The sequence below is a fragment of the Anastrepha ludens genome, chromosome 4 (assembly GCF_028408465.1).
Source record: "Anastrepha ludens isolate Willacy chromosome 4, idAnaLude1.1, whole genome shotgun sequence".
Classification (NCBI taxonomy): Eukaryota; Metazoa; Arthropoda; class Insecta; order Diptera; family Tephritidae; genus Anastrepha; species Anastrepha ludens.
The window spans coordinates 124841899-124861756 of record NC_071500.1 but is presented as its reverse complement, the minus strand read 5'-3'; the positions used below and the strand labels follow the sequence as shown (position 1 = coordinate 124861756).

The 19858-nt window shown below is 35.3% G+C and overlaps 1 protein-coding gene across 3 annotated transcripts in view; it reads left to right on the top strand.

The window, feature by feature from the left end:
* The first annotated feature begins 14442 nt into the window (after nucleotides 1-14442).
* The window catches only part of LOC128861049 (uncharacterized), a 59441-nt gene continuing 54025 nt past the window's right edge, over nucleotides 14443-19858 (top strand). Inside the window, exon 1 of one of the 3 annotated variants that reach the window (XM_054098934.1) lies at nucleotides 14443-14534. The gene's annotated coding sequence lies outside the window, so the exon portion shown is untranslated. Of the gene's footprint in view, nucleotides 14595-14721; nucleotides 14812-19858 lie in introns of those variants that run through there. The other 2 variants (XM_054098935.1, XM_054098936.1) reach the window with 2 other exon arrangements.

Below are 19858 nucleotides of genomic sequence, written 5' to 3'. Positions count from 1 at the left end.
GGAGAGTTGAGAGAAGAAGATTTAATATTCTAACATAACCGTAAAAGAAGCAAAAAATTCAGTTTTCACTTTCAAATTATCAAATTTTATAAGAACCAACAATTGTTTCGTTAACTGTAAAATCTTCTCATAGTGACCTTTTTTAACCTTCTTTTGTTTAATAAAACAGTTTTTTTAACTTACAGTTTCGGTAGCTTTAAATTAAAAAAAGAAAAACACACCAAGCCTAAAAATTTTCGCATTTTGGGTGAAAAACTTTTTACGAAGAGCAAATGGTTGGCAACACTGCACAACTCAGCTATTCAAACATCGCGGCGAGGAGCTGATAAAGCGCATGCATCAGCTCCTATGAAAAATATGGTCGGCTGGAAGCAAGCCTGCTCATTGGAGTTTAATTGTGCTCTGCGCAATCCACAAGAAGGGTGATACTGCCGCGGGATAAGTCTTCTAAAAAGCCAAGTGTATGTCTCTAGAACCATTTAAAATAACAATACAACAACCACTTTTATCCCTAATGACATCATTTAAGTCTTTACCCTTCGAGTTCTGCAGTTCTCACACACTGAATGGCTGTCGCGTTATTGCGTATTTGCATTCACACCAACTTTTCACTGTGGGGTTCGGCACTTCAGCGGCAAGTGTAGGTACGAGTATTCCCATTTGTAGGTGTTTTTGATATGTATAAGTTGTGAATTTTCGCAAACTTACTTTAATTTCGTTAATGACTAAATAGCGATATCAATTTAGTGTTTTCAATGGCGTTGTGTACAGATGTGGGTACGAGTAAACAAAAACAAAAACCTCTTAAAATACCACATGATGGCCTTGACAGTTGTTTTGGACACAAACACTTACATATGTACGATATTTATGGGCAAATTGAAGCATGTTTATCATTAAGAATTTCAGCTTAAACGCCATTTACACTTATCAAAAAACCGAGAAAAAATATAAATATTATTTGTAATAGAAATTTTTCCACATACTTCATACAGTGTGTATGGCTTATGTTGCGTGCAGCTTAGGTTATACCAAGAGTGGAATCTACTAAATAAAGCCAAGATGTGTTTTTAAGGGGTTATAAGTGGAAATACAAAATTCAAAACACAAATGTAACATAGAATTTCGCTACTCTTTTTCTATCTCTCTGTGATATATATTTGGTTTAAAATGAGATCACATTAATTAAAAAGATAATTCAAACTTAACGAAAAAACTCTGCATTCACTTCAATAATAATGAAAGAAAAGCCAATCAGATTATTCGATAGTTCATCGGAAAGCCGCGTCTCTTTACGACCTCTGAAAGGTGATTTTTCATGCTGCCGGTTTTTCTTCTCGAGTAAGTCCCATAAGGATAAGGGATCCATGCGATTATGTGATCCTTGAGGTTAAGGTCTGGTGATTACAGGTGTTTATGCAATTGTATTGGAATATTATAGAGCCATCACAGCTTAGAAATATCTCCGATGTGCTTCGCGTCGTTATCAATTAGGAAAATATATCCTTAAGCCAGTCCCAGTTTTGTTGCATTCTCCCTTAAATTAGTTTTCTAAAATATCCAGATAGTCATGTTTGCGCATTATCGGTAGAGAGATATTGTTGGCATGAACTTTTTTTTTGAACTGATAAGTAATTTCATGGCATTTTTTTTTTTTACATGATATCCGGTATATGTACGCCTGTACGTATTATATGATCCATTCAATTAGTCTAATTTTGGTCAAATTTTTTCCAATAAATCTGAATAATGAATCTAAATCAGCCCAATCAGCAAAAATGCGATTTAAACATTCGTCATTTGGCTTCAATTCTTATACGAGCTGTATTTTATAGCCAAAAGTCTTGGCTTACTCTTAGAGAAGTATTGTCGAGGAAAAAAAGCCAAGATCCTTACGTAAAATTTTCCAGGTAATTGAAGAATAGAGGCCAACAACGAATCCCTATTTCGGCGTCTTCTTCAACGCTTCGAACAGATTTGTTTATTTTTTTTCCAGAGTAAATTTCCAAAATTCGGAAGTGTTGTTCGGGCGTTAAACGATTCATGCTGACTTACCAAACCTTGCTGAACAGAAATTTCAACACAGTTTGGCATTCTCAGTTGTCAAACCATAGTGGTCTATATCGATAGTTATTATGCACCTAAAAAACACCCTATATAAACTGCATTTAACCAATGCCCGAACTTTCCATATGTGCATGCCCACACCACCACACTTCTACCAGGTGCGTTGCTGTAGGCGCCAGATTTTTCTTATTGTGCTGTTTGGCGTTTTCTTCACACAATCTTCAGGCCTTTTTATACCAAAATCATGAAGCATTTTTTCACTTTCATCTCAGAAAATAATTACGTCCAAAAGCTCCGGAGACTTACTTGCATAAGTGCTCCTTTGCAAAGGCAATTCGCTTAAGTGGATTTACTTACCTTTTTGTATAGAAAATCCACTAGAGCGCCAGCAAGGATAACAGTCGTCAAAAATCTGATCTGGGCATAGCACTGGGCACTAAATAATTAATTTAATAAACGGATAGTGAAGACACTTAAAAATTGAAGATTTAATGATAAAAAAAAAGTAGTAGTGCAAAATGCCTAACGCCTGTATAAAATGTTAATGAAAATCTGTTGAATTTTTCTAAATTTGCACTTAGTTGAAAGCTTGAATTTATATAATTTTGTGAGGAAATGAACTATATTTCAGAAGAAAACTATTCAAATTAAATGAGACATCGAAAAATTCTCAAAAAATCCCTCTATATCCATTGCGACCGGTGGAATTTATTCGTATTGCCTAGCGGTAATTTGAGACGTTGCCATGGTCCTGGAATAGCTGCACGTGCGCGTTGCTGCTACGGTTTGTGTACGATGTTTACCTACACCGTTTTTTGTAAATTTTGTCTATTTGTATTCTCTGCAAATGTTGGGAATTTATTTAGATATATATTCTTTCTCTCTCTCTCTCTCCCTCATTCTCTCTCGGGTCTCTCCCTCTTTCTTTGTCTGCCTTGAAGGTTTCACTTCTGTTATGTTTACTACGCTACACGCACTTTTTGTTTTGTTTTTTCAGTTTCATGCCATCTCCGGATGGTTTTTTATGTGGAACTTTTTCATGGTAGAAATAAGTATATACATTCGGAGGTGTCGCCATTGCCTACCGAGGGACGACCGTTTTTAGAAAATAATGTTTCTATCATTTGGGGTTTCGTTCGCGAGGTTTCAAACCAGTAGCCGCAATCGGCCGTCCTTCGTTCAAGAATTTGTGGGAAAGAAATTTGTTGGGGTGACTATACAAATACAATGGTTCCATTTTTGATAACAACTCAATTTTCGTCGGGTTTACGGGTACCCGCTGTCAAAATTAGAACTCATTTAATAGCATGAAATCACACAGAATTGCGGCGGAAACGGATTTCTTACCGTCTGTTACTGCGGCAAAATAAATAGATTCATTTCTATTTTCTCCGAATAGTTAAAGGCGGCCGCCGTAGCCGAATGGGTTAGTGCGTGACTACCATTCGGAATTCACAGAGAGAACGTAGGTTCGAATCTCGGTGGAACACCAAAATTAAGAAAAACATGTTTCTAATAGCGGTCGCCCCTCGGCAGGCAATGGTAAACTTCCGAGTGTATTTCTGTAATGAAAAAACCTCCTCATAAAAAATATCTGCCGTTCGAAATCGGCTTAAAACTGTAGGTCCCTCCATTTGTGAAACAACATCAAAACGCACACCCCTAATAGGAGAGGAGCTCGGCCAAACACCCAAAAAGGGTGTACGGCAAAAAGTAAGGGGAATTTATTTGACAAAGTTCGCGGGACTAAAATTTCGCTCTAGTTATTTTTTCATGAGTTGGCAGCACTGTTAATAACATCTGGGCCAACTTTCATGTGAATGTCATTATCAGTAATATATTTACGCTTGTGTTTACCAAACGACCAAGAGTGCATTTTTCGATTTTTACAATGTCTGATTTGACTGAGCAGAGAACGGCCATCAAATTTTGTTTGCGGAATGAAATTTCGGCTGCGGAAACGTTTAGCATGTTGCAGAAGGCATTTGGTGATGCAACCATGTCGCAGAAAAATGTTTATAAGTGGTACAAAAACTTCAAAGAGGGTCGAGAACGTGTTGATGACTTGGAGCGCTCCGGACGACCATCGACGTCAACAATTGACCAACACGTCAATAAAGTGAAGGATTTAGTGCTCAAAAATCGTCGGTTGACTGTTAAAGACCTTACTGATATGACCATTTGGGCCTACGAAAAGTCAAATCTCGTTTGGTACCGAAAACTCTCAATTTCTTGGAAAAAAGTCGTCGCGTTGATGTGTGTGAAACATTGCTTTCAGACTATCAGGACAAGCTCAAATGCATCATTACGGGAGATGAGACTTGGATTTATGCTTACCACCCTGAAACAACCGATCAGTCAAGCGAATATCGTGCTAAAGGCGAGGCCAGACCGAAAAGAGCACGTCAAAGTCGTTCAAAAATAAAGGTCATGATGATAGTTTTTTCGATTTTCGTGGTGTGGTGCACTATGAATTCCTTCCACCTGGCCAAACTGTTAATAAGGAATATTATTTGAGCGTTATGCGTCGTTTACGTGAAGCAATTCGTCTAAAAAGGCCAGAATTATGGGCCAACAACTCTTGGTTTTTGCATCACGATAATGCACCGTCTCACACTGCACTCGTTCTCCGTGACCATTTCGCCAAAACTTCCACGCATATCGTTCCGCAACCACCGTATTCGTCTGGTTTGGCTCCGTGTGACTTCTGGCTATTCCCAAAACTCAAGGGACCACTCCAGGGAACGCGTTTTGAGTCGATTGAGGAGATAAAAACTGAATCGAAAAAGGTGCTGATAGCTATACCGGAAATGAACAATTTGGCATGTTTCGGGGATTGGAAAAATCGTTGGCATAAGTGTATTTCATCGAGAAGGGATTATTTTGAAGAGGATGAAATTGATTTACAAGAATAAATAAAGATTTTTCATTTTACAAACAAATTCACCTTACTTTTTGCCCACAGGTATATATAGTTAAAGACTCAAAGTAGTTTTTCTGATTACTTGATGGCAATTTATTTGTTTACAAGCAGCAGAAGGCAAATAAAAAGCAAATAATATTCGATTTGCACAAGAAACCCGGAAAATTATCAATAATTTAGAAAGAAGTTGTGTTTTTTTGTTTGTAACAATGAGCTTCAATGAATTGCTTCTCAAATATAGCAAACGAAACGATGTTACTACGAAATTAATTTTACTGTAACCACAAAATGTCAACTGAAAACTGGCCGGCCGCAATATTGATTTGCGTCGCCGTCGCAATTCTGATTAACCAAACAAATTTTCCGACGGAACTGGATCAGCTGATCACCCCCCGTCAACCCATTTTCCCGCTGCAATTCTGTTACGGGCCTTAGTGATGCATTTTGTAGAATGCAATCGGTAGTTGATGAGTCAGCAGTGAATTACTGGCGCTCCCACTTTCACAAAACCAATGAGCCAGAACGAACTGGGTATGGAAAATTGGGCATGGACATTTTTTTTTTTGCTAAATACATTAGATTCGTTGCTTGCTTTTGGCAAATAATAAATAAAAGCAAACAGGAAATGCATTTGTTCGCCCTTTAGACTTTGAGAAAAATAGGAAAATGCAAGCCGAATAACTTTGCTTTGAATGCATTCAATTGGCTGCCACTGTGCCACTTGGTATCTTGAGCTTTTATTTACACGTATATGGCATGGCCTAATTGCCAATCTGGTGCTTGATGCTTTTTATTTCAATTTTCAAACAACAGAAACAATTCCAGGAATCTCGCTGCGCAATATCTACTTTTAACTGTGCAATTCAAGAACTCAATTTGCATTGCTCTATTTGTGCATTCATACATGCTTATTTATGTACGTGCACATGTTCGAAAATTTAGGGTATTTTCAGAAATTTTTTTACAATAAAAAAATGAAAAACAATATTTAAATTTTGCTGGGCTTTTCATTTAACTTCTTTTACATACTAAAATGGAATTTTTTTTTTTTCAATTTTAATAATTTTAAAAATGGCGCTTAAGTTGGTAGGGTCAAAAATTGGAGCTGGAAGGTGTTGTCCATTTTGGCTCTTCTTTTTATCTGAAACACCAAAAACCAAAAAACGTATTAATCAGAGAGGCTGTAGCCATGTCCCGTATTAGAATAAAGAAAAAACAAGAAAATTTAACAAAATGGCGTGGTTTTGAATTTGACACTTTAAAAATCGGTTTTTTCAGTTTTTTAATAAAAAAAAAAACGAAATAATTGAAATAATTATATGATTTTAGTACGGGCGATGATGTTTTGAACAACATATTAAAATTAATATTAAAATTTTAGACGATTCGATTGAATAGTTTTTTTTTTTTTTTGATAACACCAGGCCCAAAATGTCGAGATAAATTAGTTTAAAGTTAGAGGTATAGTAGCGCGCGGACCGCTCTCTATCTAGTTAATGGGCTGTAGAAGCTATAATATTGGAAATTTCCACATGAAAATTTCACAGAATATTCTCCAGATACTATACTTTCGAAATATTGAAAAAACAAATAGTCGATTTTTTGACATTTCTAGACCACCGGGTCCCCTTAATATTAATAAGCGGATTATTTCGTAATCTTAGTCAGCGTTACTATATCATCATTCGTTGCTTCTCTCTTTATCTCTGTCATCAGCGTAGAAATAACTCGTTAGCACACTTCTTTGGCTACTGCACGCAGACACATATGTACAGTCAATATGAAAAGAAAATGCACAGCATAATTGACAAGTTTTGATTATTTACAACTTGATTTTTTTAATTTCAATTAATTTTATACAAAAACATAGTTCATACTACTACATAAACCATATAATGCAAAGTTTAAGCCTTCTACAAAACTTATAAAAATTCGACAAATTTTCATCAAAATTTCAAACTTCTTACCCAGAATTTCTAAACAAAAGTTGAGTATGCATTAAATTTTGGAATAAAAAGTGCAAGTTTGAGGTACGTCAAAAATCAGAATTATGAGAATTTTTTTTGCTCGCGGTCTTGTGCATTTTCTCCATTCAACGCCTATTCCGCATTTTTTTTATATGGAAGAAAACACCCAACACCGTTAGCAGAAAAAATTGACAAAAATCAACGGGGTTTTTTAAACACTTGAAATTTCCACTTTCTTATACCAAAATTTAATGACCTATAAAAGTGAAGGCGGCCGCCGTAGCCGAATGGGTTGGTGCGTGATCACCATTCGGAATTCACTGAGAGGTCGTTGGTTCGAATCTCGGTGAAAGCAAAATTAATAAAAAAAACATTTTTCTAATAGCGGTCGCCCCTCGGCAGGCAATGGCAAACCTCCGAGTGTATTTCTGCCATGAAAAAGCTCCTCATAAAAATATCTGCCGTTCGGAGTCGGCTTGAAACTGTAGGTCCCTCCATTTGTGGAACAACATCAAGACGCACACCACAAATAGGAGGAGGAGCTCGGCCAAACACCTAACAGAAGTGTACGCGCCAATTATTTATTTTTTTTAAAAGTGCATACTCGAAATTTTTCTAAAACTTTTTAGTAAAAAAATTCTTAGCAAAAAAAATTCAATGGTCCACAAAATTGCATATCTGACATTTTTCTAAAAATTCTGAGTAACAAGATTGAAATTTGCCCAATTTTCGCAAATTTTACAGAAAGTTTGAGACTTTGCTTTATATGGTTCTTGAAGTATGAACTATATTTTTATAAAAAAATAACTTAAATTATAAATTAAATAAATAAATAATCAAAATGTATCAATGTTTGGTGTGCACACTTTCTTTTGATGCTGACAGTTCATTTGCTGGAAAGGAACCCGGAATTTGCCAATAAAATGAAAAGAGTTTACCTATTCACTGACATTTGAAAGTATAACTTGAATGAATACCTTGAAAAGAATCTCTAAAAAGTGTAACACTTACATTTATTCGCCCTCTCTTCGCTCTTGATACAATACATTTATGCCTACGATTTTCCTAATCCGCAAAAACATTTGTAAAATCATTTTTCGAAATGTCCTTCAAAGCTCCCAACAGCCTCATCGCGGACGGTGCTTGCGTTCCCACGACAGTCGGTTCTACATAATCGGAACGACTCGCATTTATATCCAGCCCAGCACTGTCACTTCCACAGCATTCCTCGTATATGTATTTGGAATATTTGTGCTACAACAATAACAACAACAACAGAACGATACTTGCCGATCTACAATTTTTGAGCAGCAAATCCAAAGATTTCACTGAGGTATTATTCATCTGCTGATGTGGCTGGTCGGTCGCGAATGCTTTCGCTTCCTTCTTTGAACTGTTTGTACCATTGGCATATTTTAAATTTTTTTGTGGCATATTTTAGTCACCGCAGACCTTTTGCAACATTTGCAATGTTCTCGCAGCAAAAATGTCATTCCGCACACAAAATCGAACGCAACTGCACAAAACACGTCGCAACTTGGCACGAGTGCATATATTGACATGAAATTTGTCACAGATGTCAATGACAGTTTTGTCAACATATAAAAGAAATATTTCCCGCGTATTGTAAATTAAATATCTCATCTCACTTTTTGATCAGCGTACACGGTCTAATACGAGGGTTGCTATTTATATTTCTGGCCTAAGAATGGAAAAATTATCATTACTGGTGGAAAACCTTTTTTTTCGAGATATTCTCCATATGATAAAGAAGTTTCTTTTGCATTCGTTTTGACCTACTTTTTGAAGCACTTTGTCTATTCGCGTTTTCAGGGCATTTTCTAATTTGTGTGGAATCCAACGCGAACACACCATTTTTACCACAAGGTGATCATACAAAATCTTATTGATGCTCGTCATACAAATGGTGAAGAGGGTCTCAATATCCCGGTGACATGACGATCTCGTTCAATCATTGCGGGTACAGCAGCGATATTTTCTGGCACAGCAGCTCATTTTGGACGACTATCACGGAATTCGTCGGTGAGCGGGCAGAGGCCATGAGAAAGTTCATTGTACCAGTTTTTTACGTTACTAAAATACGGCGCTTACTCGCCGTATACTGATTTTGGTCCGTCGATGCATTCTTGCCTTATTAATTCCCAGCGAAAAATAATCATTATTTAATTCCATTTTTTTGCCGAGATGAAGTTTTAAAGCCACTGCAAACACCGCTAAGCTGCTAATCTGGCTCACACAGCAAAACGCTCTGAGTGCGTTTACGGTAAAATATGTCAAACTTTCCAATGGAAGCCTCAAGTAGCGCCTGACAACACTAGAGCCCAACCCAAAGCAAGTAATACAAATAGCAACCCTTGTATAAATATTTACATGTACATAATTTATTAATTTAAATGAACTCATGATTTGTGTTCACATGGAATGGAATTTTTACGTTCATTTATTAACTCGAGTAAGTAAATATGGGTATGCCTCAAAAAAATTCATACAAACAAAGAAGTTCGATAAAATTAACACAATAAATTTGCGTACACGTTGAAATGTATGTATGCTATATCCGGAAGCATATAGACAAGGTGCTCCCATAGCACTTACCCACATACATATATATGCATTGGTGCATTTACATACATATATTCTCATGCACACATACACATTTATGCATTTATGCAATTCTTTAACTTGCCTTGGTGTGGTAGTAAAAATGTAAGAATGGAACGCAATATATGTAGATATGTTTGTAAAGGGTTTTCCAATAGGAGGTGTTATTTTGATATTCAAAGAAAAATCCTATTTTTTATAATAATATAAATTATCGGATGTTTATTTCTTTATAAAGAGGAAGGTATGCCGTTAATAGTGAAAAATAAAGTCAGGCAAATGACCACCACGACCACGCTTACAAGACACTACCCTTTTCATGAAATTTTCCATAACCGAATTGCAAAGTGGCTGCCCTATGTCCTCGATAGCCTCAGGAATTCCACCTTTGAAGTCTTGAATCGACTCTGGGCTGTTGGCGTAGATCTTCTCTTTCGCGTGGCCCCAAAGAAAGAAGTCACAGGGTGTTAAATCACAAGATCTCGGTGGGCAATTGTGATCACCGCTTCGAGAGATAACACGGTCTGGAAACTTTTCCTGTAAAAGATCGATGGTTTCGTTGCTTGTGTGGCACGTAGCGCCGTCTTGTTGAAAATGAACGTTGTCCAGATCAATACCATCCAATGCCGGTCATAAAAAAACTTTAATCATTTCTCGATAGCGCAATCCATTCATTCATAACACCAGTTATTGGAAAACCCTATACTATGGACGTCCATATGTAGATTTGCTATCCAAATACACGACTGCTTCACAGCCTCCGTTTGCCTGGTTTTGCTTTGATTTGCTTTGACAGCTCCTTTGGCGCAATGGTCGTTTGATTGTTGTCAGAATAAACAGCAAGAAAAACGCAGATTCCGTAGAAAGTAATGTAATTTTTTCTAATTTGACCAACACGCCGCCATTAAGTCCCTGCAGTGCAATAATCTACGTCTACTAAAAATAAAATATAATAAAAATCTTTTCTTTTCTTTTTGGGAAAAGGGTACATTTTTTTGCTCAAAATTTTTGAGAACTTTATGAGCAAAGATTATTATTATTATTTTTTTTTTTTTTTGAAAAAAAAAAAGGTAATTTTGGAATCCCACTATGAAATTTTCAGAGATTGCTGATTGTAGTTCCAGCTACTGAAAAAAAATCAACAAACTTTTTTTAAATGCTAAAAATGACCGATCGATAATTCTTCAGAAGTTCGCCTAGGGCTATCAACTTGTGCTGCATTCCATTTATAAACGAGTTTGCTCGCCATCTATAAAAGATATTTCTGCTGCCATAAACATTCAATAACTGTGATGTGTGCTGATTATATAAAATTATTTAAGTTTTACACTTCGGTTGAAAAAATGTCTTATCTACACACAAAATTTAAAAAGTTTGGTTAGTTGATGTAACCTCTATGAGATGCCATTAAATCTTAAGAAACGTGAAATTATGTGATCTGAAGCTTTATTAAACTTGCGGCTTGTACAATGCAATAAGCCAGTAAAAATTGGAAAAAAAAGAATATGACTCTGCGATTTTTGGTGTTATACTGGGCCCCAAATTTAATTTTGTTCTTCAAATTAACTGATTGTTAATAAAGCTTCCATTCAGGAAGCGTTGGTCAAAACTTTCAGTGTTCCATATCATCTTTTTAGGTAAATTCAGTACTGGAATTTGAGAAATAGTCCGGAGCCTAGCTTAAACAAGGCGGTGCAAAATGAACCAATAAAGTGAACTTATTAAAAAAAAATTATTTTGAGTTATGAAAATCTTTATTTTGGCCTGCATTGCTTGTTTGTTTGTATTTTCAGCTGTCTAGTTCAGAAGTGTAAAATATGATTGATTCCGATAGGGTGATTTATTTTGCGCCACCTTGAAAATGTGGTTTGATAGCATAAAGCCCGCCTCACCAAGTACCTTTGTAATCTAATGTAATTCTATCTGTCAAAATCTATTCAAAAACGTTTTTTACTTGATTTTCGGAAGAATTTTCTATGTAATCTTCCCCCTTGTAATAGCCGTTTGAACTTCATAAGTCTAACTTATTTCCCTTATCTAGTCGAAGGATGCTAGAATTAATATTTATAGTTCAACTGTTCAAAGTGTCGATTTCTAGCTCATCTATTTTACCTAAAGTTAACTTTTAGTTTGACACTTCATTTCACATTTTTTGAAACCGTATACAAAAAACTACGTACCAAAAGTAAGCGTGGAAGGTTGACAAATCCAACTGCAGCCAGAAAAAAGGCACATACGCTCAATCTAACCAAGCTCTATCCCAAGTTTAATAAGAGAGCTGGGTGTGGATGAGTTACTGTGATGAGTAGAGGGCATAAAAGGCAATGAGGTCGAAGTGCAATCCTCGTAGAAAATCTAATCCAATCTAAGTAAGCTTTCTATGTTGAAACCAAAATTTGTGCTCCCCTTCACGTGTCTTTAATATATCCATAGGACAGATGCATAAGTAAAAACACTCTCAGATGGTCGTCAAAAAATCCCCACAGCTGAGGTCTACCGATTCCAAAACGCGCTTTTATGTAAAATGGTTGCACAAAAAATTGTTACATTTCATAGAAATGGGTATCAGAAAGGCTAAACAAATGTCGTAAAAATTTAGATATTTCTCAATAAAAAATTGTTGTAAGTTTTCAAAGATATTATTTCGTATTTTTTTTGTTTTTTACCATAAAAATTCTAATTTGGCATGGCTACCCCGGCAATACGCTCGAGTAAAATGGCCCAAGCACTCACACCATCACCCACCTAGGTGCCTGTCAAAGAATAGGAAGAAGAAGATTTATTTCACTTGTAACTTTATATAATGGATATATCATAGCAGATGTTCACTGTTAACACGTTGAGTATCAAGCGAGTATGATGAATTTTCACCGATTCCCAAACAGTCTTGTTGTTATATTTTCTTTTTCAAAGAATTACAATTTTCCATTCTTTTGATGTATTTTTAAAGGCTAAAAGTCTTGCATATGCACACGCATATCTTCAATATATATATATATATAAATAAAATTAAAACAAAAAAAAAAAAAATTAAAAAAAATAAACAAAAAAAAATAAATAAATAAAAATAAAAATAAAATTAAATAAATAATCCTCATTATGATCAATACACTTTTGCGTTCGTTTGAACTAATTTTCGAAACATTTTTTCCATTCGTGCTTCCAGTCGACAACTCTAGAGATGTCCAATATCGAAAATATAAATAGCAACCTTCGTTTATATTAATTTCTGAGCGATCCTCGAACTGCTTCGTTGTTTACTGTGATTAATTTTATAACCGTTTTTATGTGTCTCAAATTTGTATACGACATAGCCTTGCATGAAGACACTGGAGTCGTAAAATTCATCAGCGCTTTGAAGTATTGGTTCAACATGACACACAATGTATTGAAAAAACTACTACTATGGTACACTTTCTCAATAAAGGATTGGCGTTCGTACATCTCTAATTTTTTACTCAACTATTGAACTTTTTTTGTAGCTTGAACAGTTTTAAGACTCAATGCTTAAAAAATACTCGCCTTCCATCACTCGACGCCAAATCAAAAATGATTTGTATGAAAAGTGTTCTAAATGTTTCATATTAGTAGATCGAGCGGCGGGTAACCGTTGGAATAAGCATTACAACAAATTATACTCGCCCAATGGCCACCCTCTTTACGTCATTTTTCACTAAGCCTGTGCGTATTTTTCAAGAATGACTATATGTACGAGAAATATTTTTAGAACATTTTAAAAATATGAATTTAAATAAGTATTTCTCTGCTGAGAGAATAAAATTATCTTAACATACCTACGCGCATACATATACAAACGTGTACGTGTATTCATTAACATAAATGAATAGATATGGGAGTGTACGCTGATATACATATACACACATTCATGCATACGTACATATGTATTTAAATATACATATATTCAAATTATAGCAACTACAAGTTGTATGCCGTATGGCGTTACAATTACGTAGGCATTGTGTCACAGCTCGTCACGTAGTTGAACCTTCAGTCCAGCTGGCTGACAAGCTGACTGTCCTACTGACTGTCTTACTGACGTAATGCACAAAGTAACTTTTCTTAAGAGCCTTATCGTAACAATGACGCATAATGGCAAATGCCACAGTGATAAGGAGAAAAACAAGGCCTTAGCATTACTTGGTAAAAAACAATAATAATTGAAAAAATTAATAATTAAGAAAATTAATAATTAAAAAAAGTATACAAAAAATAATCAAAAAAAACTTAAAAGAAAAAAATAAAAAAAAAGATAATAAAACAGCAATTATAAAATAAAAACAATAAAGAAATACTAAAACAAACAACGCGTGCTCGCAATAATGCCCTCCAATGCGACATCCTTCCCCTCCGATCGCCATTGAATGGCACTCCATAGATTTGATCTGATTCCATTTTATTTTATTTGTGTTTTCTTGCGCTCTCCACCGTCAACCCACAACCAGCCCACCACCCAACCGCCTCCCCTTTTGTAATTCACTTGCTTCTTCCGCCGCGCGCACTCATTGCCGCTATCTGCACATGTTCGTCTTCGTTTATCTCACCACTTCAGTTCATTTCGCAATTCTCATTCCAGTATTTCCCTGTGTCTCTGATTGCGGCTCGTTTCTTTGCCTTCGGTGCGTCTGTTGTTCATCTTTGTTTGTTTTGATTGGAATTTTTTTTAATTTTATTTATTCTTTTTCTGTTTCTATGCGTTGTCGCTACACGTCTGTCGCCGCCACCGTCTTTACCTTCGCTGACGCCGCCGATCACCATCTAAATAAAATAAAATAAGTTGGCTGAAATTGCCAGCGACACAGTTAATTGTTGCAAACATTATAAGCAAACGAGTGAAGGAACGCGCTTCTCTTTCACGTTAGCCGCTCGATTTAATTTTTTGCTATACTTTGCATATTAACGCGCTGGTCATTGTAGTTTGATCTAGCATCCGATCGGTAGGTTTTATTCGTGATATGCATCCTAAATATTATATTTGTTGCTGCGAGTCAACAATAGTGCGTGAGGCCCAAAAATAATCCTACCGCACTGTTCGCCATCTCCGACTAAACTAAAAGTGTTTTTGTGGTTGTTGCTGCTGCTGCTGCTGCTGCTGCTGCTGCTGTCTATTACCCCTACTTTGAACAAATAGTTGTTGGTGAAAACGATTCGCACACGAAACATGTTTGGACGTCTTTGAATGTGTTGACGTTGAGTGAAACACACCTGGCGCGGGTAAAAAGTGGTCAAAAGGGGGTCAAACCCCGCATTGTCAGTATTTTGTTTTGATTCTCGACATTTGTGTTTGTGTTGTATTTGTGAATTTTGTGTTATGATGGTTGTATTTGTCTGTGAGACGCCGTTGGGTTGTTTACGAAAATCGACCACAAAAACAAGTGAAAATCGTTGACACGTTTTTTTTTTGTATACCAAAACCGGCAAATCACGCGGTAACCGCAAATTACCTATCAGCTGGCAATATTGATGCGTAAAGACAAAAAGGCAAAGACTAAAAAGTGATATTTTATGTTAAGTGATTACGAAGAAATCCAAATACTAAGTGGTTATTCGCACGTATTAATTATTTTAAAAGAAACCAAACTCACTGAAAGAAAATGGCATTAAAGCGTAAAAATTGCGTGTGATTCACGAAAAATTCATGGAAATCCCCAAAATTTTAATATAGTACAAATGGCACAATATATGTAACTGAAATCACTTCACATATTTACATGCATATGTATGTAAGTATACATAGACATATCTTCGAGTATGTATACCCAGCAGGGAAACCAATTGGTAGCTAGTAGATGAGCTCTTTCTGAATTTTAGCCACAATAAACAAACTTTTGGCGAATAGTTTCCGGGAAGTTCCGAGTATGCGCAATACCTGCAAAACTTTTACGAAATTATTTACTATCAAACCTTACATATGGCATATTCTACCAACACTCATTCTGCTTAAAAACGCTTTTAGAGAACAAAAGGAACAGCGCACATCCATTACATACATATGTATGTGTAACGAGAGTCTGGATAGGCTTAAGTGTGGTTACGGCACATTATGCCCTGCAAAATATTGACTTACCATTTCATTGAAAGTGTGAATATTTAATCAATATAAATATTTTTTCATATGTATCTAATAAACTCAATTTTTTTTTTATTTCCTTATTTATTTTTACTTTTCTATTGACGTCTCAAATGCTGTTAATTGGATTTTCCAGCAGAGTATTGTTTTTTTTTTTAATTTTCTTTCTACAAGTTTTTATTGGACTCACACACTATGTATCAGCTTCCTTGTATTAGTAGGTCTGTTCATGAAGCAAATAATTTGTAGCAATTGTTACAAATTTTCAAGTTGTGGTGTTCGTATATCCAATAAATTTGCAAAGTAGGGGAAAGTGAGAGAGCAAACTAACATTTCATTTTGAGGGGAAGCTGCAAGCTCGTACTCGATGAATTTTTATAATGAATTTGTAAGTGAGAAAAACAGCTGATCGCAAAGTAAAAGTAAACACGAATTAAAATTTGCAAGTTGAGTGAAAGTTCTAAGCTCAAATAAAAATGCCGATTAAAATGGAGAATGTAATTAAATATATTTCAGATAAAACTTATAAAGTTTATTTGAAGCCATATAATACCTAAATAGGAATCGGCCAACGATAAAGAGGTACTTCTCCAGTCGCCGTTGCTGCAGTTTCTGAAATACAAATCGAAAGCATTCAAGGTATCTTTTGTGTTTTATGATTGCACTTCTTGGTTATTAACTAATTTGGAAATGTACTCATATACACACATGCATACTTAGACGGAAGCAAGAAAAATTTGAAGAAAGCTGAGTTGCCCCAACAATACAAATCTAAAGGAATGTTCCTCATCTGACAGCGATGATGAAATGGAACAAATTATTGTGGACAAAATAAAAACATGTGATGCTAAGCTCATTGCTTTGCATTTTATATGCTTTACTTATTTATTTTTTTTATTTTTTTTTTAAAGCTCAGCTGAGAAAAAAATGTATTGTACTTTCTGTGATTTTTCCGCCAACAATTAAATCAGCTGTTGGTAAAACTTGCAAATTATTACTCGATTTGCGTTCATGTACTTTTTTTGATGTTTTTCTCTTTGAGAGCGAATTTTTGGAAATTAAGTGACTGGATAATTTTGACAGCCCTTGAATCTATCGCGGTTGAGAGAATACAGAAGACGCTCGACGCACAGTGAATTTGACAGAATCAGTTGTGGAGCCGGCATAATAACGTAATAAATGTTGCGTTTTTTTACATTTTTTGTGTACAAGTAACGTTTTTCTTGTTTGTTATTTTTTCTAATATCTTCTTAAGTCTTCCAAAACTTCACTACTTTGACACGCTCCCCTTGGTTCTCTCACACACTTCGTCTAGAACTACGTCATGGCGCAGTTACGCTCATTTTTTCCCCAGATAAAATCTGCGCCATCTTTTATTCCATTATATTTTAGCATCTACCACTTCCACAGGCATCGTCTGAATGCCCTAAGCAGGAAAATCCGACTTTTACAAATTTTGTAAAATTGAATTTTATTTTTAATTTATAATAATTTAATGAAAAAAAAGTTTAATAACAAAATAAAAAAAAATATATTTATAGATTTATTTATAAATTTTGTTTTTATAAATTTTTTTATCAATTTAATTTTTGTTTAATTTTTTTATTACCCTTTTTTAAATTAAAACTTTTTTTATCAATTTAATTTTTTATTTTTGTATTAAACATATTTTTATAGATTTTTTTATAAATTTTTGTATACATTTTTTTATAAATTTTTTATACATTTATTTTATTAATCATTTGTTTTTTACTACAATTTTTTTTATCAATTTAAGTTTTAAAAAATTTTTTTTAAATTATTTTTTTTATCATTTAAATTTTTTATTATTGTATTAAATATTTTTTTCCATTGTTTTATACATTTTGTTTTATAAAAAAAATATTTTGCTCCAACTTTAATCAGCTAATTTCCTTACCTGTAAGTCATATATTGGCTGAATATTAAACAACTTACAAATTTTCCTTCCTATTTTTGTACAAATATATATGTAATATATATATATATATATACTCGTAGATATATAAACAAAACATACATACAGCAGATTTCCTAGTCGGAAATAGCGTTTAATTCCACAAATTAGTTCCAGTTCGCGCCAGCTTCACTTAGTTGCTACCGGACTGAAATCACAAGACCTACTTGAAAGATAAGAAATTATAAAAAATATGAAGTGCGGTGGAGATAAAAAAACCCAGCGCATGAAGTATATATTTAAATGGAATTACTAAAAATAAAATAATTTATAAGAAAAAATAGAGTGAATTGCGTTTTGACAGTTCTATCTTCAAAGGGACGCTTATTGACAAGAAAAATTCCCTATCACAGTTACTGCAATGATAATGCAATTTCTGAAGTAAATCAAGACGTTAACTGCTGCAAAATTAGGTGCTTAATCATGAATAGGGACATGGTTCAACCAATTCACTGCGGGCAGGCTTCCCACTTTCTCACATTACATCCGATATGGGTTAGGTTTGGCAGACGCATCGCACATATAGACAACGATGCCACTTAGAGACCACGAAATGGGTCCATTGTGAGGTTAGGTAGAGCACACGGAAAATCCATTAGGCTGAGATATATTTGCCCAAAAATAGCAAGTCGCCGTTAATTTTTTTACAAGAATTCATCAGAGGCTATAACCTTCTGTAAGCCGCGTAAATGAATGGCGCAGTTTTACTGTGGGGCAACGTCACAAGCTCTTCGAAGAGACATACATACATACATATGTATTCCGTTGTCGTTGTTGTTGTTGTTGTAGAGGCATAAACATTCACCATACATGTACGGCGAATGCTGCTAGAGTGACAGTCCATAGCCGAATATAAATCCGGGTCGTTCCGCTAACGTAGAACTGACTGCCGTGGGAACGTACGTATTCCGTCGAATATAAAGTTTATCTATCCTACTGATATTTTCTTCCTTTTTTATATAATATTATTACTAGCTTTAACCTGCGGCCCCAGACATTCAGTTTTATAGTATAGATAATGGATGCACAAGTTTTTTATTCAGCGAGCAAGAAATAAGTCCCCTTTGCAAAAACATGTCGCCTCGTTGAGCAGTGTTCCTTGAGTGCAGGGATGAGCCTCGAATAGCGAAGAAGCCGGTTTCAGTCTATGAATGCTTAATTTTGGTACAGTTGGATCAAAACTCCATTCTCTGCAAGCCTACGCTTTCGTTGTAGTTGCCAAGCAAAATTTTTAAAGTGATTGTTGATCCCTTTTCTCGTCCTTCGGAATGTAAAAGAAAATTAACAATATATTGAATTATTTCGCCTTGATGCGGATTGCGGTGAGATGTTCGTCAGACGAGCGTGACGACGTGGTTTCTCTCCAACCATAAATCCAACAATACTTGGCATTTGTAGCAGACGTCATTAAGCCTAAGTGCGTTCTTTTTTTTTACTTTTTTTCTCTTTGTCGGAATAGACTAGCATTACAGCACTCATACACAATTAAGTCCATTGTTGTACTGCACTTGGGCTCCCTTCTGAATTTTCTTTAAATCTACTCGACCTCCGAAGAAATCTGAGTAGATCCTGTGGTGCCAAGGAGCCAAGGTGGTCGCTTCTTAGCACAACAGTGCCAAAGACTTCAAGCGTGATTCGAGCCGAAGGCCGGCCAGATGCACAGAAAGTGCCTTCTTACATTAGCCCGTCAATTGTATTTCTCGAGTGGTGGAGATAGCAGTTGATTATAAGGATATCAATCCGCTAGAGAGAAAGCCACCTTCCTCATTGAGAGACTGGATTATCTACTTTCAAGCTATATTATTTGAAACACCGGCGGTGATCATCAACGTGAAGAGGTTTGTTTTTCATATCCAAAGCATATTTGCCCGAAATCGGCAAGTCTAACCTAATGGCGCCTAATACAAAAATCGTTTCCAACTACTTCCGTATGAAAAACAGTCGAAAATATCATCCACTCTTTAAAATAGACGTTTAATATAAAAGGTGGCATCAAATTAATCACCCTATCGGAAAATATATATTCATATCGTTCACCCTGTACATATGTACCTGTATGCAGATAATAATTTAGGAAAATATTGGTTTAAGTATATTATTAAAACAAAAACGCAATGGAAGCTAAATACAAAACTAGACATGTTTAGGCAAATTTGTCAAACGAGACAGTCGGGGCGATTAAAGCTAAATTCTCGTAAGTATGTCTAGATCCAATT